This window comes from Octopus bimaculoides, chromosome Z, assembly GCF_046866305.1.
Source record: "Octopus bimaculoides isolate indiv1 chromosome Z, ASM4686630v1, whole genome shotgun sequence".
Classification (NCBI taxonomy): domain Eukaryota; kingdom Metazoa; phylum Mollusca; class Cephalopoda; order Octopoda; family Octopodidae; genus Octopus; species Octopus bimaculoides.
In genome coordinates, this window is record NC_142944.1 from 21,600,886 (window position 1) to 21,617,417 (window position 16,532).

The following is a 16,532-nucleotide window of genomic DNA, read 5'->3' on the forward strand; positions in this document are numbered from 1 at the left end:
AGGTGCAGTGGGGGGAACGGGTGGGGTGGTGTGGGGTAGAAGAGGGGGAAATAGTTATATTTTGGTAAGGCATAATCTTTTTAAAGACGTGTGTGCATCCATGAGTGTGTGTGTGTGCGTGAGTGAATACATGTATGTGTGTGCATATATACATATATACATATGCCTGTGTATTTATAAATACAAGTGTCTGTATGCGAAGAGAAAGAGAGACAGATATATATATATATATATATATATATATATATATATATATATAGAGAGAGAGAGAGAGAGAGAGAGAGAGAGAGAGAGAGAGAAAGAGAGAGAGAGAAAGGAGGAAGAGATAGAAACAAAGAGAGGCAGAGACAGAAAAAGAGAGTGAAGCAGATAGACAAAGAAGACAAAGAGAAAGAGAAAGGGAGAGAGAAAAGAGTGGTGTTTTATATATGTGTGTATAAGCGCGCGCGCATGTGTGTGATTAAATTGTACAAAAACAACAACAAAACAAACAGAAAGATAGAAACAGGTGAGGGAGCAACAAACGACAACAACTTGTATTAGTTTGACGATTGGGACAAATGGAAGAAGTCTTTGACATTTCGAGCCTACGCTCTTCTGCAGAGAGGAACGAGGAAAGAAAACGGAGAGAGAAAAGGAACATGTCTGGGTTAACGGTCGAATTATATATATATATATATATATATATAGGTTCCGAAGGTTGTCACAGCCGAGGGTGGTAGTAGGGATAAGCGCCCACTATCTACAAAATGGTCCCACATGGCGTGCGTCTAAGAAAGCCTCTAACAACCAAAGTCCAACAACCGGCCTGCTCGTGGCGGAACTGCTTTTACAGACAGGAGAAGGGGCAAAGATATATATAATATATAATATATATGATATATCTTATATATATATATATATATATATATATATATATATATATATAGTTTTAGGGAAGAGAACCAAGGTTCATGAACTCATCGATAAAAATCCACTGTCACATATAGAAAAATTAATAAGTAAAAGCACAATAAATGGGTATAATATAATACAAAGTAAATATCATAAGATGATGATAATATATATTATCATTGTGCTTTTACTTATTAATTTTTCTATATGTGACAGTGGATTTTCATCGATGAGTTCATGAACCTTGGTTCTTTCCCCTAACACTATATATATATTTTTTTTATACTGTGAAACTTAATTTAATTTTAATTTTTAATAAATTGAATTGAATTGAGTTTTTACCTGTAAATTTGGATTTTTATCCCTAATAGTATTATTATAATTATTACATATATATATATATATATATATATATATATATATATATATATATATGCGAGTAAAAATAAATACAAAAAAGGTGGGTTTTTTGTATGATTGTGTATAGAGGAATATATTATTTTGTTTAAAAGAGTTCCAACACTGTCTGTTTTTTATGTTTTATTTATATTCCTGCAGAACTAATGTGGGGTATAGAATATGGAATATACAATATATAATATAATATACAATATACAATATAAAATAAAATTATATATATATATATATATATATATATATATATATATATATATATATATATTTAATAAAAGGAACGTGAAAAAAAAATGAGAAGGCAGCATATAGAAAACGTGGAAGATTAAAAAAACGGAATCCGAAAACAAAAACTAAAATGTAAAAAGAAAAATGGTAAAAGAGTTATCTTCCTTAGACCTTAAATTATAAGGCTGGAAAGATATCAAGTTAATCAGGAAAAGGCGGACTTTTCCAATTCTTCGATATATATTTATACATGCGCATGCAACCACTGAAAATTACTAACTTGGAGTTCAATAGAGAGTTAGGGATCTTAGACCTGAATAGGATCTGTGTTCTTTCAGCCAAACGAAGTCTACACTTATTCGATCCATTCACATAAGGTATCGATTTCTCAATTACTTTCCATTTAATCACATGTGGTGTTTTGTTATCTTTCAAATTCCACATGTAGCTAGCTAACTTAGTAGCTTTACTTTTGTCCCTATGTAGGAAAGAGGCTATGTGAATGGCTTAGCGATTTTTAAATTCTCCTTCCCATAATCCAACATAGGTCTTCTCATCAGTTGTTTTATCATTTAGGGTTGCAGTGACTACTACTTCATATATGATAGATTTAGTCAGACATCGTTGGTCAAGTGGACAAGATCCTGGGTCGCGGCAGTTGCAACTGGATTTAAGCTCTTGGTATTGACCACGTGTAATAATACTCTTCATATTTGGGAAGCAGCTATATGATAATTTCACAGAATGCCTATTAGATATTTTCCTGTATCTGTGAGTTGCTGGAACGTTATAGGACAGAGACTGTACCAATAAAATTTCACAAAATTGATTCGAGTCAATGGAATGGTGTTGGAGCTGGTGGTGGTAGTGGTGCGATTGCATGTCGTGGCCATTGGGGTTGTGGCAGGGTGTTGTTGACAGTGGGGGGGGGGGGGGGTTGTAGAATTGCTAAGTTCTTTATCTAAAGACTAGAAACAGCAAGCAAAAATCTTCCTCAATTCGCATCGTATACCATCTTGAAAAAAACGGTGAGTACACTTCGAACGATGTGCTCCTCAGTTCTCTGTACATAGAAAAACAAGCAGGATGATCACGAAATGTCCCTGGTTACTTTCAAAACAGCAAAGTACAATTTAATGTTGATTCTCCTCGCATTGACGTCTTTAAATTTCGAAATCTACAAGACATATCGAAATCATTGGTACTTTCATATGTTGCATTAACATAAAACTAGGCCTCCTGGATGAGACACTTTTAGAAAATGCAGCATATGTTAATAACACAACCTGTAAGCTTTCACCCTTCTACATCTGCAGTTAGGATTCTTGGTACCTAATCCGAAAAAAAAAACTTTTCCAAACGCTGCTTAAATATTCACTCTTCAATAAATACTGACCTATATGCTGGGAACAGTGTGTCTAAAGACAAGCCGGAACCTTAGCAACACTGGTTATTCCGCTTTGTTCACGCAACGAATTTCTTACAATAGTCTCTTTACAACCAATCAAATAATATAATTTCTATTCATTTCATGTTTCTGTTTCCCGAAAAAAACATATATTTTCTTCTGAGATATTTCACCCAAATCTATATTAGTCAAGTCAAGTCAAACTGTTGCTGTTCTGACTCCGGGTATCAGCAGTAATTTAGGAATAATATCAGCTGTGTATAAGTGTGACTCAGCTAAGAGACCTAGTTTTATGTAAATACAACACAAGAAAGCACCAGTGTTTGCAGTATTTCCCGTGGGATTTCAAAATTTAGACCTAAATCCGCACATGTATAAATACTCTTACATGTGCACACACAAATATAACTGCTCACATAAACACATACAACCCACACAGAAGAGAAAAAGAAAATCATACACAAAATTATTTGGTCGAAGTAAAACTCTAAATAACTAGGTAACTTTGAATTTATATGAAGTAACAATTCGAAATATTCTGCAATAAAGCAATCTTGGACAAAAAATAAATAGATAACAATATATATAGTAGTTGTATACTGTCAACTTAACGTGACAGTCCCGATAAGGGAATCATACTACTACTATTTAGCCCTATATATAATTTATAAACCTTAAAATTCACTCCGTAATTGTTCACTAGCATATGGCGTAGTAGTTAAGAGCGCGGGCTACTTACCCCAAGATTCTAAGTTCGATTCCAGTATACATCGAAAAATACCTTAGAAATTTGAAATTTCCCCTAGACACATGATGAAGGCTTGGAGGGTATATCAGCCGAAACGTTGTGTTAACAACAAACAAAATGAGGTTAAATATCCGTCAAATGTAAATAATGAATGTAATTTCTTCATGAAAAGTATTACAGCTTATTAAAAATAATTACAGGAAGATTTACTACTAGTTAGTCTCAAGCGTGTTGAACCTCATTAATTGGTCTGTTACACTTACTCTTTTATTTGTTTCAGTCATTTGACTGTGGCCATGCTGGAGCACCGCTTTTAGTCGAGCAAATCGACCCCAAGATTTATTCTTTGGATGCCTAGTACTTATCCTATCGGTCTCTTTTGCCGAACCGCTAATTTACGGGGATGTAAACACACCAGCATCGGTTGTCAAGCGATGTTGAGGGGTACCAACACAGACACACAAACATATACATACACACATACATATATATATACATATATACGACGGGCTTCTTTCAGTTTCTGTCTACCAAATCCACTCACAAGGCTTTGGTCGGCCCGAGGCTATAGTAGAAGACACTTGCCCAAGGTGCCACGCAGTGGGACTGAACCCGGAACCATGTGGTTCGTATGCAAGCTACTTACTACACAGCCACTCCTACGCCTAATGTCTAGTTAAAATAATCATTCCTCCTTCCGGATCTGGTTTCGAATACCGTCGACTTCATTTTTTTTTTTTTTTTTTTTTGAGGCAACTGACGCGTTAGAGACTGCAGAAAAAAAAATGGATAGGGAAAAGAAGGAGCCTACAAATTCAAAAGATGACAATCGGCAGAAAGCTTAAAGGACTGAATATTATAGACCAGAGGAAAATAAGACGGTGGTAGCAAATTCTAGAAAGCAGCAGTTCGAGGAAAGAAGCCAGTAGAATAAAAAGACTTATGACTATATCCTTTTATTCTAATAAATTTTGATACTGCTTGATTCGAAGGTGGAGAACTGGTAGAATCGTTAGTACACCGGGAAAAATGCTTTCCAATATTTTGTCCATCTTTACGTTCTGAGTTCAAATGCCGCCGAGGTCGACTTTGCCTTTCAACCTTTCGGAATCGATAAAATAAGTACCAGTTGTGTACCAGTCGTTGTAATAAAATTACCCCGTCTCCCGAACTTGCTGGTCTTGTGCCAAAATTTGAAAGCAATATTTCTGGGTTCTCGGCTGTCTAAAATAAGCACCGTTAAACGATTAGGAGCAACCTTGATCGCAAAAACTTCCTTCTTAAGATTTGCAGCCTTGTTTTATTTTTAGAAATCAATAAATAACCACAATATTACTGTTGCAGTTCAATGAGTATAAATAATAGCATCGTTGTACATTTATCGAACTTTTCATTTGCCTAAAAAGGTAAGTTCCACTTCCCCTGAGAATAAATAAATTTAATAAATGGTCAGGCTCCTTGCAAAGCAGATGAGCGTTAGTTACATTGCAAGAAATGTTACAGAACTGTCAATTAGTTTAATAGTACCGCCGTCAGTGTTATAGTTTATTTTTAAAGATAATATCAACGATATCGACCTCGCTAATTTAGGACACCTTGAGAAAACCATGGAAACAGTTCCTTCTCCCAAATCAAACCATTAGAGAATAAAACCTATACAACGTGTATAATGTTGTATAGTGTTTCTTTTATTGTGTGTCTCCATCGTTTTCTTTCTGTAAATTTACAGGCAAAGAAATCTTTTGCTATCTTTCTCCAACCAATTTAGTAACCAGAGATGGTGATTTGACCAAGAAATATTTCTTTTAATCCGTTCCAGTGTCTTACAGTAGGAAATTTAGATTGTTTTAGTTGCAGTTCCCGTAACAATGGCTGTTAATTCAACCATTAAATGAAAATTGGAAATATTGCAATACGTTGGGAGAAAGAACAATGTGATCCTTGGCATAGAGTGAGACAACATTGACTCATGCATACATACATACATACATACATACATACATACATACATACATACATACATACGTATACACAAATGTACGTGCATACATATATTCATATGTACATGCATACATATATAGGAGGGGGTACCCAAAAGAAACCGGAATCTTGCAATAAAACTTTATTCAGTAAAGGCGCGTGGCTTAGTGGTTAGGACATTCGGCTCACGATCATAAGGTCGTGAGATCAATTCCCGAAGTGTCCTTGAGCAAGACACTTATTTTACGTTGCACCAGTCCATTCAGCTGGAAAAACGAGTTGTACCTGCGTTTCAAAGGGTCAGCCTTGTCACACTGTGTCACGCTGAATCTCGCTGAGAACTACGTTAAGGGTACACCTGTCTGTGGAGTGCTCAGCCACTTGCACGTTAATTTCACGAGCAGGCTGTTCCGTTGATCGGATCAGCTGGGACCCTCGTCGTCATAACCGACGGAGTGCTCCTTTAAAGGCGGTCTGTCTTTACGTTCTGAGTTCAAATTCCGCCGAGGTTGACTTTGCCTTTCATCCTTTCGGGGTCGATAAATTAAGTACCAGTTGCGTACTGGTGTCGATCTAACCGACTGGCCCCTCTCCCCCAAAATTTCGGACTTTGTGCCTAGAGTAGAAAAGTATATTACTTTATTCCTTTAGTTTTACATGTCTATACTTTTATCGTCTTCAAAGTATTCCCCATTTGAAGCAATGCATCGGTCCAGACAGCGTTTTCCACTCTTCGAAGCAGTCCTGGAAATCTTGAAAAATGGTGCTTTTTAACGCCTCTGTCGTTTTTGTCTTCACCTCTTCCATATCTGCAAAACATCTTCCTTTAAGGACTTTTTTTCATTCAGGAGAACAAAAAGAAGCTGCAGGGAGCAAGGTTGGGTGAATAGGGAGGGTGGGTAAGCGGAGTAATACCATTTTTGGTCAAAAGCTGTCTCACACTCAAGGCGGTGTGCGCAGGCGCATTGTCGTGATGAAACCACCACTCTCCATTTTACCTCACGTCATGGCGATTTTTGTCTCATCGCGTCTCACAAACGCTTCAGAACTACCAAGTAAAATGTCTGGTTGACAGTTTGACCAGAAGGAACAAATTCTGTGTGGAACATTTCCTTTCGCATCGATAAAACAAGTCAGCATCGTTTTGGGATTAGGCTTCACTTAACGTGCCTTTTGTGGGTGTAGTGACATTGAATGCTTCCATTGACTTGATTGCTACTTCGTTTCCGGGTTGTAGCCTTAGCACCAGCTTTCATCACCAATGATGACCTTCGAAAAAATGTCCGGATCAACTTCCAACTGTTCTTTCAGTTCACGATACGTATTCAGTCGTGACTACTTTTGATCTTCCGTGAGCAAGCAAGGCACAAATTTTGCTGCAACTGTTTTCATTCACAATTCTTCGCACAAAATTCATTGGCAGGAGCTCCAGGACACACCAGTCATATAAGCAAGTCCGTCAATTGTTCGGTGATGGTCCTCTAAGATTAGTTGGTCTTCAAACAACAAGTGAGCTTTCCTAAAGCGTGAAAACCAATCGTAAACTTGTGTTTTGCTCATGACAGCGTCCTTGTTAGCTGTTTGAAGCTTGACTACTGTTTCGGCCACAAATTTCCCCGGTAGAAAAACAGAATTTCACGGAAGCACTATATTCCTTCGTTTCAGCCATCGCAAAAATCGACGAACGAGGGAGAAACATTGCAAAACAAAGACCCACAACATGGCAGCTCGACTTCAGTCGACGACGCCGGTGCCTGGCGGTTGCATGAAGTGGCTTCTAGCGGCGGAAGCCCGCCATATTTTAAAGAGGTCTTAGGCCATCTGGTCTTGGGGGTCTGACGATACACCATAAAGTTAAGCCCTTTATGGACGGGAAACTAAGGGTAATCCCATAAACCGGCATTCACCAATATATATATATATATATATATATATATATATATATATATATATATATATATATATATATATATATATATATATATATATATATATATATATATAATGTATGTGAATTTTAAAATGCGATGTATAAGTACTCAATACATATAGTAGAGTATATATTTATGTCTTAGTCTGAAACTGAGACGTCAGTTCTTTGTTTCTTAAGATTCTATGTGTTGATTATAGCGGAAGTACTTAACTTCAAGTGTCAACTTTAAGAGATTTAAGTGTCAGCTTCAAATTATATATTTAATACAACGCAAAACAAAACAAGATAGATAACATAGCTATCTAATTGAGAATTTTTACTTGAAACAAAAATACTATTAAGATTGCTTATGAAAATTTCATCATTATCAAAACTGAACATACAGTTGATGTGTACTGTTGCAACGAATTCAGAACAGTAACAATGGTGGAATTGTTTTCCATTGGTTAAAGAAAGCTGACGTCAACTGTGATAATCCTAATGTGAAACAGATACGGCAGCGTTCCCATGATTTCAGTAATGAATGAATGTATATTCCTATCTTCGTGGTTAAGAGTCAGTGTGTGTGTGTGTGAGAGAGAGAGAGAGAGAAAAAGAGACAGTCTGTGTGTGTGGAAGGGATGATGTCTGAGACACAAACTATTCTATTGGGTCTCCGTATTTTCCTGCGGATGAATTAGGTCGGCGTGGGGCACCAAGTTGCCTTCTTCCGCCTCGATTTACTGTCGCCTCTTCGCAATTATTCAAAACCAGTTGGGATTTGTAGGTTTATGCGCGAAAATCGTCCTTCTCGTAATCGGGTTAGCTTCCAAATCTACCAAGCTCACACCACCTGTCCAGTTATAAAACTGATGTAGCTGTGAACTGGATAGAAACTTTTAGAGATATCTTTTATTTTCTTTCCCAGTACTTTTACAACAGTCCAGATACTAACCCAGAATTTCTAAACCTGACTACAAGTGTTTTATAGTAATTGACCCTATGATGGCGACCCCTCCGTCCTTTAGACGTTTTTTTTTTCCTTAATTGGTTTCCGATAACTCTCCTCACCAGACATGTCATGCAGCAGGTTGTACCGGATTACATGTTTCTTGTATTACTCTTGACCGATCTAAGATTTCAACAGGCGGCGCTAAAAATCCTATTATGATAAAAGTAAATACCCTATCGGGGGTCCTAGAACTCATGGTGTTGGTTTCTTGTTTTCATGGCATGTAGGCGACCGAGATCACAACATGACCTCACTGAACGGGACGCCAGTCCGTCGCAATGTAACTCATTTACAGCCGAGTAGACTGTAACGACGTGAAACAAAGTGTATTTCTTGCTCAAGATCATGATCTTGCGACTACGAGTACAACGCTTTTGCCTATAGGCCAGGCGCTTTTACTCAGAAGATGAAAGTAAGGAAGGTTTTCCAACGCCAATAATTTCGTTCACGCACTGGGCCGCACAAAAACATGAATTACTAATAAAAAAAAAAAAGGGTTGTCTTTAATATAAAAAAAATATTAAAACTGGAGACCTGTCATGTTTGAAATAATGCATTTTAGGGAAACCTACAGGCATATGCACACATACGCACGCACGCACGCACGCACGCACGCACACACACGCACACACATGTTTGAATACGTGCATACAGGCATACACATATATGTACACACCTATACATACATACATACATACATACATACATACATAAATGCATACATACATGCATGCACGCACACACATACACGCACACACACACATACGGACACACACACACACACACACACATACATACATACATACATACAAGTTAGGAATTATGTACATTATTTACATTTGACGGATATTTGCCCTCATCTTGTTTGTTGTTAACACAACGTTTCGGCTGATATACTACGAGCATATGGCACAGTGGTTAAGAGCACGGGCTACTAACCCAAGATTCCGAGTTCGATTCCAGGCAGTGACCTGAATAATAATAATAATAATAATAATAATAATAATAATAATAATAATAATAATAATAATAATAATAATAATAATAATAATAATAATAATAATAATAATGATAAGGTATGAGAAACGCCAACGTTTCTTTGAACAAAACAAACAGTTCAAATCCAACCCCAAAAATCTCTACCAAGGATTGGGTAAAAATAAAATAGACATTTACTGCAGCACCAACAGCAGAAGAACTGGAAGAATTCTGGAAACAAATATGGTCGGTGAAGCAACAACCCCAGAAAAGGACCATTAAAACAACGAACTTAGCACCTGAGCAACTCTGGACCCCTATAACAACTGAAGAGGTCACCCAGACACTGCAAAGACTAAGCAACTGGAAGGCACCTGGGCACGACAAGATCCCCAACTTCTGGTTAAAACACCTGACAGGAATGCACAAAAAGCTGGCAGAAAACTTTAACAACATACTAGTAGAGCCAGAGACAATGCCTGAATGGCTCACGAAAGGGAAAAACCATCTTAATTCCCAAATCCACGGAAACGGAGAAACCACAAAACTACAGAACTATAACCTGTCTCCCTACGATCTACAAAGCCTTTACTGCAATAATATCGCAGAGATTGAGTAAGCACCTGGAAAATAACAACCTGTTTCCAGAAGAGCAGAAGGGATGCTGCAAGGATTCATACAGCTGTAAAGATCAATTATTGATCAATAAAGCCATAACTGAAGACAACCGCAGAAAGAAGAAAGGCCTCAGTATGGCCTGGGTGGTCTACCAAAAGGCTTTCGACAGTGTTCCCCACACGTGGATTCTCGAAACACTAGCCATAAACAAGGTGGCACCATTTATTATGAAATACATAAGGCACTCCATGAATAAATGGCAGACAGTGCTACAGCTCCAAACAAAAGAGGGACTTGTGAAAACGAAAGCCATCCCCATTAGAAGAGGAATATTCCAGGGAGACACGCTATCTCCACTCCTGTTCTGCCTGGCGCTCACACCATTAACTGAATTGCTAAATAGAACCGGATGCGGATACAAATGTTACGGCAAAACAGTCAGCCACCTTTTATATATGGATGACCTAAAATTATACGCTAGAAATGACAAAGAGCTGGAAACACTACTACGGACAGTACATGGATTTACCAAGGAAATAGATATGAAATTCGGATTAGAAAAATGTGCCAAAGCAACCCTGAAAAGAGGAAAATTAGTTAAAAGTAGCAACATCACACTAGATAAATCCAATGAAATAAGAGAACTAGATGAAAGCCAGCCATACAAATATTTAGGAGTCAATGAACTAGATAGGATACAACATACACAAATGAAAGAAAAAATAAAGAAAGAGTACTATAGACGAGTTAGATCAATACTGAAAACAGAGCTCAATGCTAAACACAAGATAATAGGTATTAACACTTTAGCTGTCCCAGTTATAAGTTACAGCTACAATATCCTTAACTGGACACTAAACGAACTATCTAAATTAGACAGGAAAACAAGAAAAATAATGAGAGGATATAGGATGCACCACCCAAAATCTGACATAGAAAGGCTATATATACAACGCACAGAAGGTGGCAGGGTTCTTATACAGCTGGAAAACTATTATAAAATAACCACCATAGGACTCCAAAAATACCTACTCCAGAAGCAAGGAAAATTAATAGAAATAACCACAAAACACGAGCAAAACAAAAAACTGTTTTCAGTATTTAAGGAAGCAGACAAATACAAACAAGAAATCATACTACCTAACAAATACGAAGAAGAAGAAGAAGAAGAAGAAGAAGAAGAAGAAGAAGAAGAAGAAGAAGAAGAAGAAGAAGAAGAAGAAGAAGAAGAAGAAGAAGAAGAAGAAGAAGAAGAAGAAGAAGAAGAAGAAGAAGAAGAAGAAGAAGAAGAAGAAACAACAAAAGCTATAAAACAAATGAAATCCAAACTAAAACTAGAACAGCAACGAACCATGATAAAACGATGGCAAGAAAAGCCCCTACATGGTAAATACTGGGCTAAACTAAATGCAAAAGAAATAGACAGAGAAAAATCCCAGCAATGGTTGAGAAGCTCAGGACTCAAAGCAGAGACTGAAGGATTTTTAATTGCTGCACAAAACCAAAGCCTCCCCACTAGAAATTACCAAAAACATATAATGAAAAGAAACATATCAAGTAACTGTAGAATTTGTGGAGATGGACAAGAAACAATAAATCATATTATCTCTGGCTGCCCAGTCCTGGCTAAGAAGGAATATATTCACAGACACGACAGAGCTGGGACCTATATACACTGGAAGCTATGCCAACACTATGGAATAACAACAGAAAAAAGATGGTATAAACACACGCCAGAAAAGGTCACAGAAAACGAGAAAGCAACCATACTCTGGGATATGCCAATACATACCGATAGAGAAATTAAGGCCAATAGACCAGATATAGTTGTCAAAGATCATGAAGAAAAAAATGCTTTCTAATTGATGTATCAATACCAGCAGATGACAACGTTTCCCTAAAAGAAATGGAAAAACTTTCAAAATACAAAGACCTGGAAATAGAGGTAACTCGAATGTGGAATCTAAAAACAGAAACAATTCCTATCATAGTAGGTGCCTTAGGTATAATAAAAAAATATTCAGACAAATACATAACAAAAACACCAGGACTTACAAATATATATAACATACGGAAAATTGCACTACTGGGCACTGCACACATCCTACGCAAAACACTTTCAATACAATAACCATAAGAGCATCACAGCAAACCACAGCACATACCCAAGGCACACAGCGCTGCGCTCGGTAGTGAAGTGAAAGCACGTTATAAAAATAAAACTACTGAACAATAATAATAATAATAATAATAATAATAATAATAATAATAATAATAATAATAATAATAATAATAATAATAATAATAATAATAACAACAACAACAACATTGAAAAATACCTTAGGAATGAGAACCCAAGTTCGAAATTTCCCCAAGACACCTGATGAAGGCTGGAGGGTATATCAGCCGAAACGTTGTGTTAACAACAAATAAGACGAGGACAAATATCAGTCAAATGTAAATAATGTACATAATTCCTCATCTCTTAAATATAGAACTAGATAAGTTAGGGTTTTTAGAAACAGATTGCAACTAACTGATTCGCACATTACAAAGGCAGTCTGTAAGTGGAACAGTAAAAATATGCAACATGTTTCCCAAGTTTGAAATGTGACATTGCTTTTGTTATCTACATTCCACATATGGAGCTTTGTATCTTTGCAAGAAACCGATTCCTTCTTCAGAGGAAGAATTTAAATAAGTTAAAACAAAAGGACATACATACATATGCATACATACATACAGACATACATACATACATACTTACATACATATGCATACGTGCATACATACATACATATGCATACATATATACATGCATACATATGCTTACACGCATATGTACATTCATACATATATACATACGCACATGCAAGCATGCATGCATGAATACATTCATACATACATACATACATACATACATGCATACATGTATACATACATATGCATATATGCATGTATGAATACATGCATACATATATACATACATACATACATGTATACATACATACATATGCATACATGCATACATACATACATATGCATACATGCATACATATGCATACATGCATATATATGCATACATGCATACATGCATACATGCATACATACATTCATACATACATTCATATATACATACATGCAAGCATGCATGTATACATGTATACCTACATACATATGCATACATGCGTTCATACATACATACATACATACACTCATACATGCATACATACATATGCATACATGCATGCATACAAATATACATTCATACATGCATACACAGAAACATACATTCATACATAATACATACACACATACATACATAATATATACATACACACATACATATATACGTACATACATACATACATACATACATACATACATACGCACGTACATATAAACATACGTACGTACTTGTATACATACATACATACATACATACATACATACATACATACATGCGTGCATACATACATACATACATACATATATGTGTGTTCATTCATGTAGGTATAAATGTGTGCAAGGACAACCGATTGAAAAAAAAAGGTCGTTATATCAACATGTAAATTGTTTCAACTATGTATTAAAACATTGTTCTTTGATTTAGTAAAAAGTTCAAAATGGGCGCATCATATATGTTAATTTTCCTTAAACGCAGAGCAAATGAGAGTTCCAACATTTACATAATGACTTCAGACAACCAATTTCAGTAAATTCTCAATTACTCCTGAATAACAGATCAGATGTATGTTAAATTTTAGTCACAATTAAGAAAAAGTATTTGTAACAATATCTTAAAATTTCAGCTTCCTAAGTACAAAAAAACCCATTTGCATAATATCTTCCGACAAGGTATGTGTGTGTATATATATATAAATATATATAACACGTATATATGAGTGTGTAGTGTAGTGTAGTGAGAGTGTGTATATGTATGTATGCGAGTGTGTATCTTCATGTATGTTTATGCATTTAAGTTTGAATACACAAGCGAGCATATTCTGTACACACATACACACACGTAGATACATACATACATACATACACACATACATACATACGCACACATACATACATATATACATACATACATACTCATACACACATACAAACATACATACATACGTACACACACATACATACATACATGCATACATACATATATGAGAATGTGTATGTACATATATGTATCTGTGTCTGCATAATTATCTCTTCGAGTATGTCTATACATGTGAGTACACACTCACACACACACACACACACACACACACACACGCAGAGGCGCATATGTTTATATATTCATAAGCAAGTATATGTGTGTGCATGTATGTGTATGTGTGTGTGTGCGTGTGTGTGTGTACGCGTTTGTGAGACAAAACTTGTGCTTATATGTAAAAAACAGCAAAAGGGGACAGTGTGTGCGTGCGTAGGTGTGTAGGTTGTGAATGTGAGTGCGCGCGCGTGTGTGTGTGCGTGTGTGTGTATGTGTGTGTGTGTGTTCGTACCCATGCATCCAGAGTTACTAGAGTGTGAAGGGGAACACCTGGATCTGAATGTTCATCAAGTCATGCATGGCTTTCATATAAGTCAGATCCATAACTGTTATATCAGTTCTGAATCTCCACAGAGAATATAACCAGCCTGCTGACACAATATTATCTCGGCACCGCCACCACCACCGCCACCACCCCCCATCACATCATCATCATCACCACCGTCACCATCATCGTCATCGTCATGATCAGCATCATCGTCACTGCCATCACCATCACCATCATCATCATCATCATCATCACCATCATCATCATCATCATCATCATCATCAACTTCATCCTCACCGCCATCATCATTATCATTATTATCGTCATCGTCACCATTACTGCCATCATCATCGTCGTCATCATCGTCATCATCATCAACGCCATCATTATCATCATTGTCATCATCATCATCGTCATCATCATCGCCAGCACCATTATCATCATCGTAATCATCATTACCACCATCATCATCGTCGTCATCGTTATCATCATCATCAATAATAATAATAATAATAATAATAATAATAATAATAATAATAAAAAGATGGGCTACAGCAAATATTCTGCTCAATAGTATAGATTTGCTTGTCAGTTGTTTGACCTTAACCAGTTGAGCATGTCCCTTGGTGGCTGATGATATGTGCATCTCTGATCATGAGCAGAAGTAGTGGGGGAGCATCATAGCCATGTGTTGAGAGGAATTTTTTGAGGTTTGAATAATTCACCTTTGGAAACATAGGTGTTTTGCTCATCATCCTTAAACAACTCTTATTCAGGGACCTTTTGAGCGGGATGGACTACTCGCTGTTGAACGGGATGGATCCCATCTAGAAGGCCATGCGCTGTTTATCTTGATTGGAAATCAACATGTTACGCACATATGGTTGTGATGCATGTGCCTGGTGTACCCTTATCAGACGGTAGTCATGATGGGTATCCTGAGTTTTATATATTTTACCCCAGTGTCACTTTCATGGTATGCACTGCTCCCTCACTCAATAATAATAACATCAATAATAATAGTTTGGTGGTGAAGAGGCACAAATGTTCTTACATACGATACTGAACGCGTTGCAGAACATGTAGAGGTGTAATAAACGGTGAGTTGTCGGAGTGGGATGTAATGAAATACATTAAGAGAGGTTAAATTTTATGCAGAAAATAAGATAGAGCAAGGCACTCAGAAAAGAGGAAAAGCCGCCGCTCGGGTTCGATAAGGCACTCTACTATTTTGACCATTTTCCGCGCTGATTGTCTTTTATAAACTGGTACTTTTGAAATTGCCCGGATGTACCTTCACTTTGTCCAAGCAGTGAAGAAACCTACATCCTCCTCTCTAAGATTCTAGAGCTGTCCATAGGATACTGTTGAGGTCTTTAATAATAATTTATATTCTAAGGCACTTGAAATTTGTCTTCTCTCTTCTCAGTCGATATAAAATTTGTTTTGTCCCCTTGTAGGTCCATTAGCAAATCAGTCGAGATTATTCTTCAGAATTACTCTGAAATATTCCAAATTAGGAGGAACATCTCACTGGTCTTTAAATTCAACTTATTATTTCTTTTTCTTAATCCAATCGTTTGACTGCGGCCATGCTTGAGCACAGCTTTGAAGGATTTTAGTCGAATAAATCTACCACAGGACTTAAGTTTTTAATTCTGGTACTGTAGTAGAAGACACTTTCCCAAGGTGCTACGCAGTGGGAGTGAACCCGGAGACGTGGTAGGGAAGTAAGCTTCTTACCACACAACCACGCCTGCGCCTTATTTTTTTAAAGACTCTTTCCTCCTTTC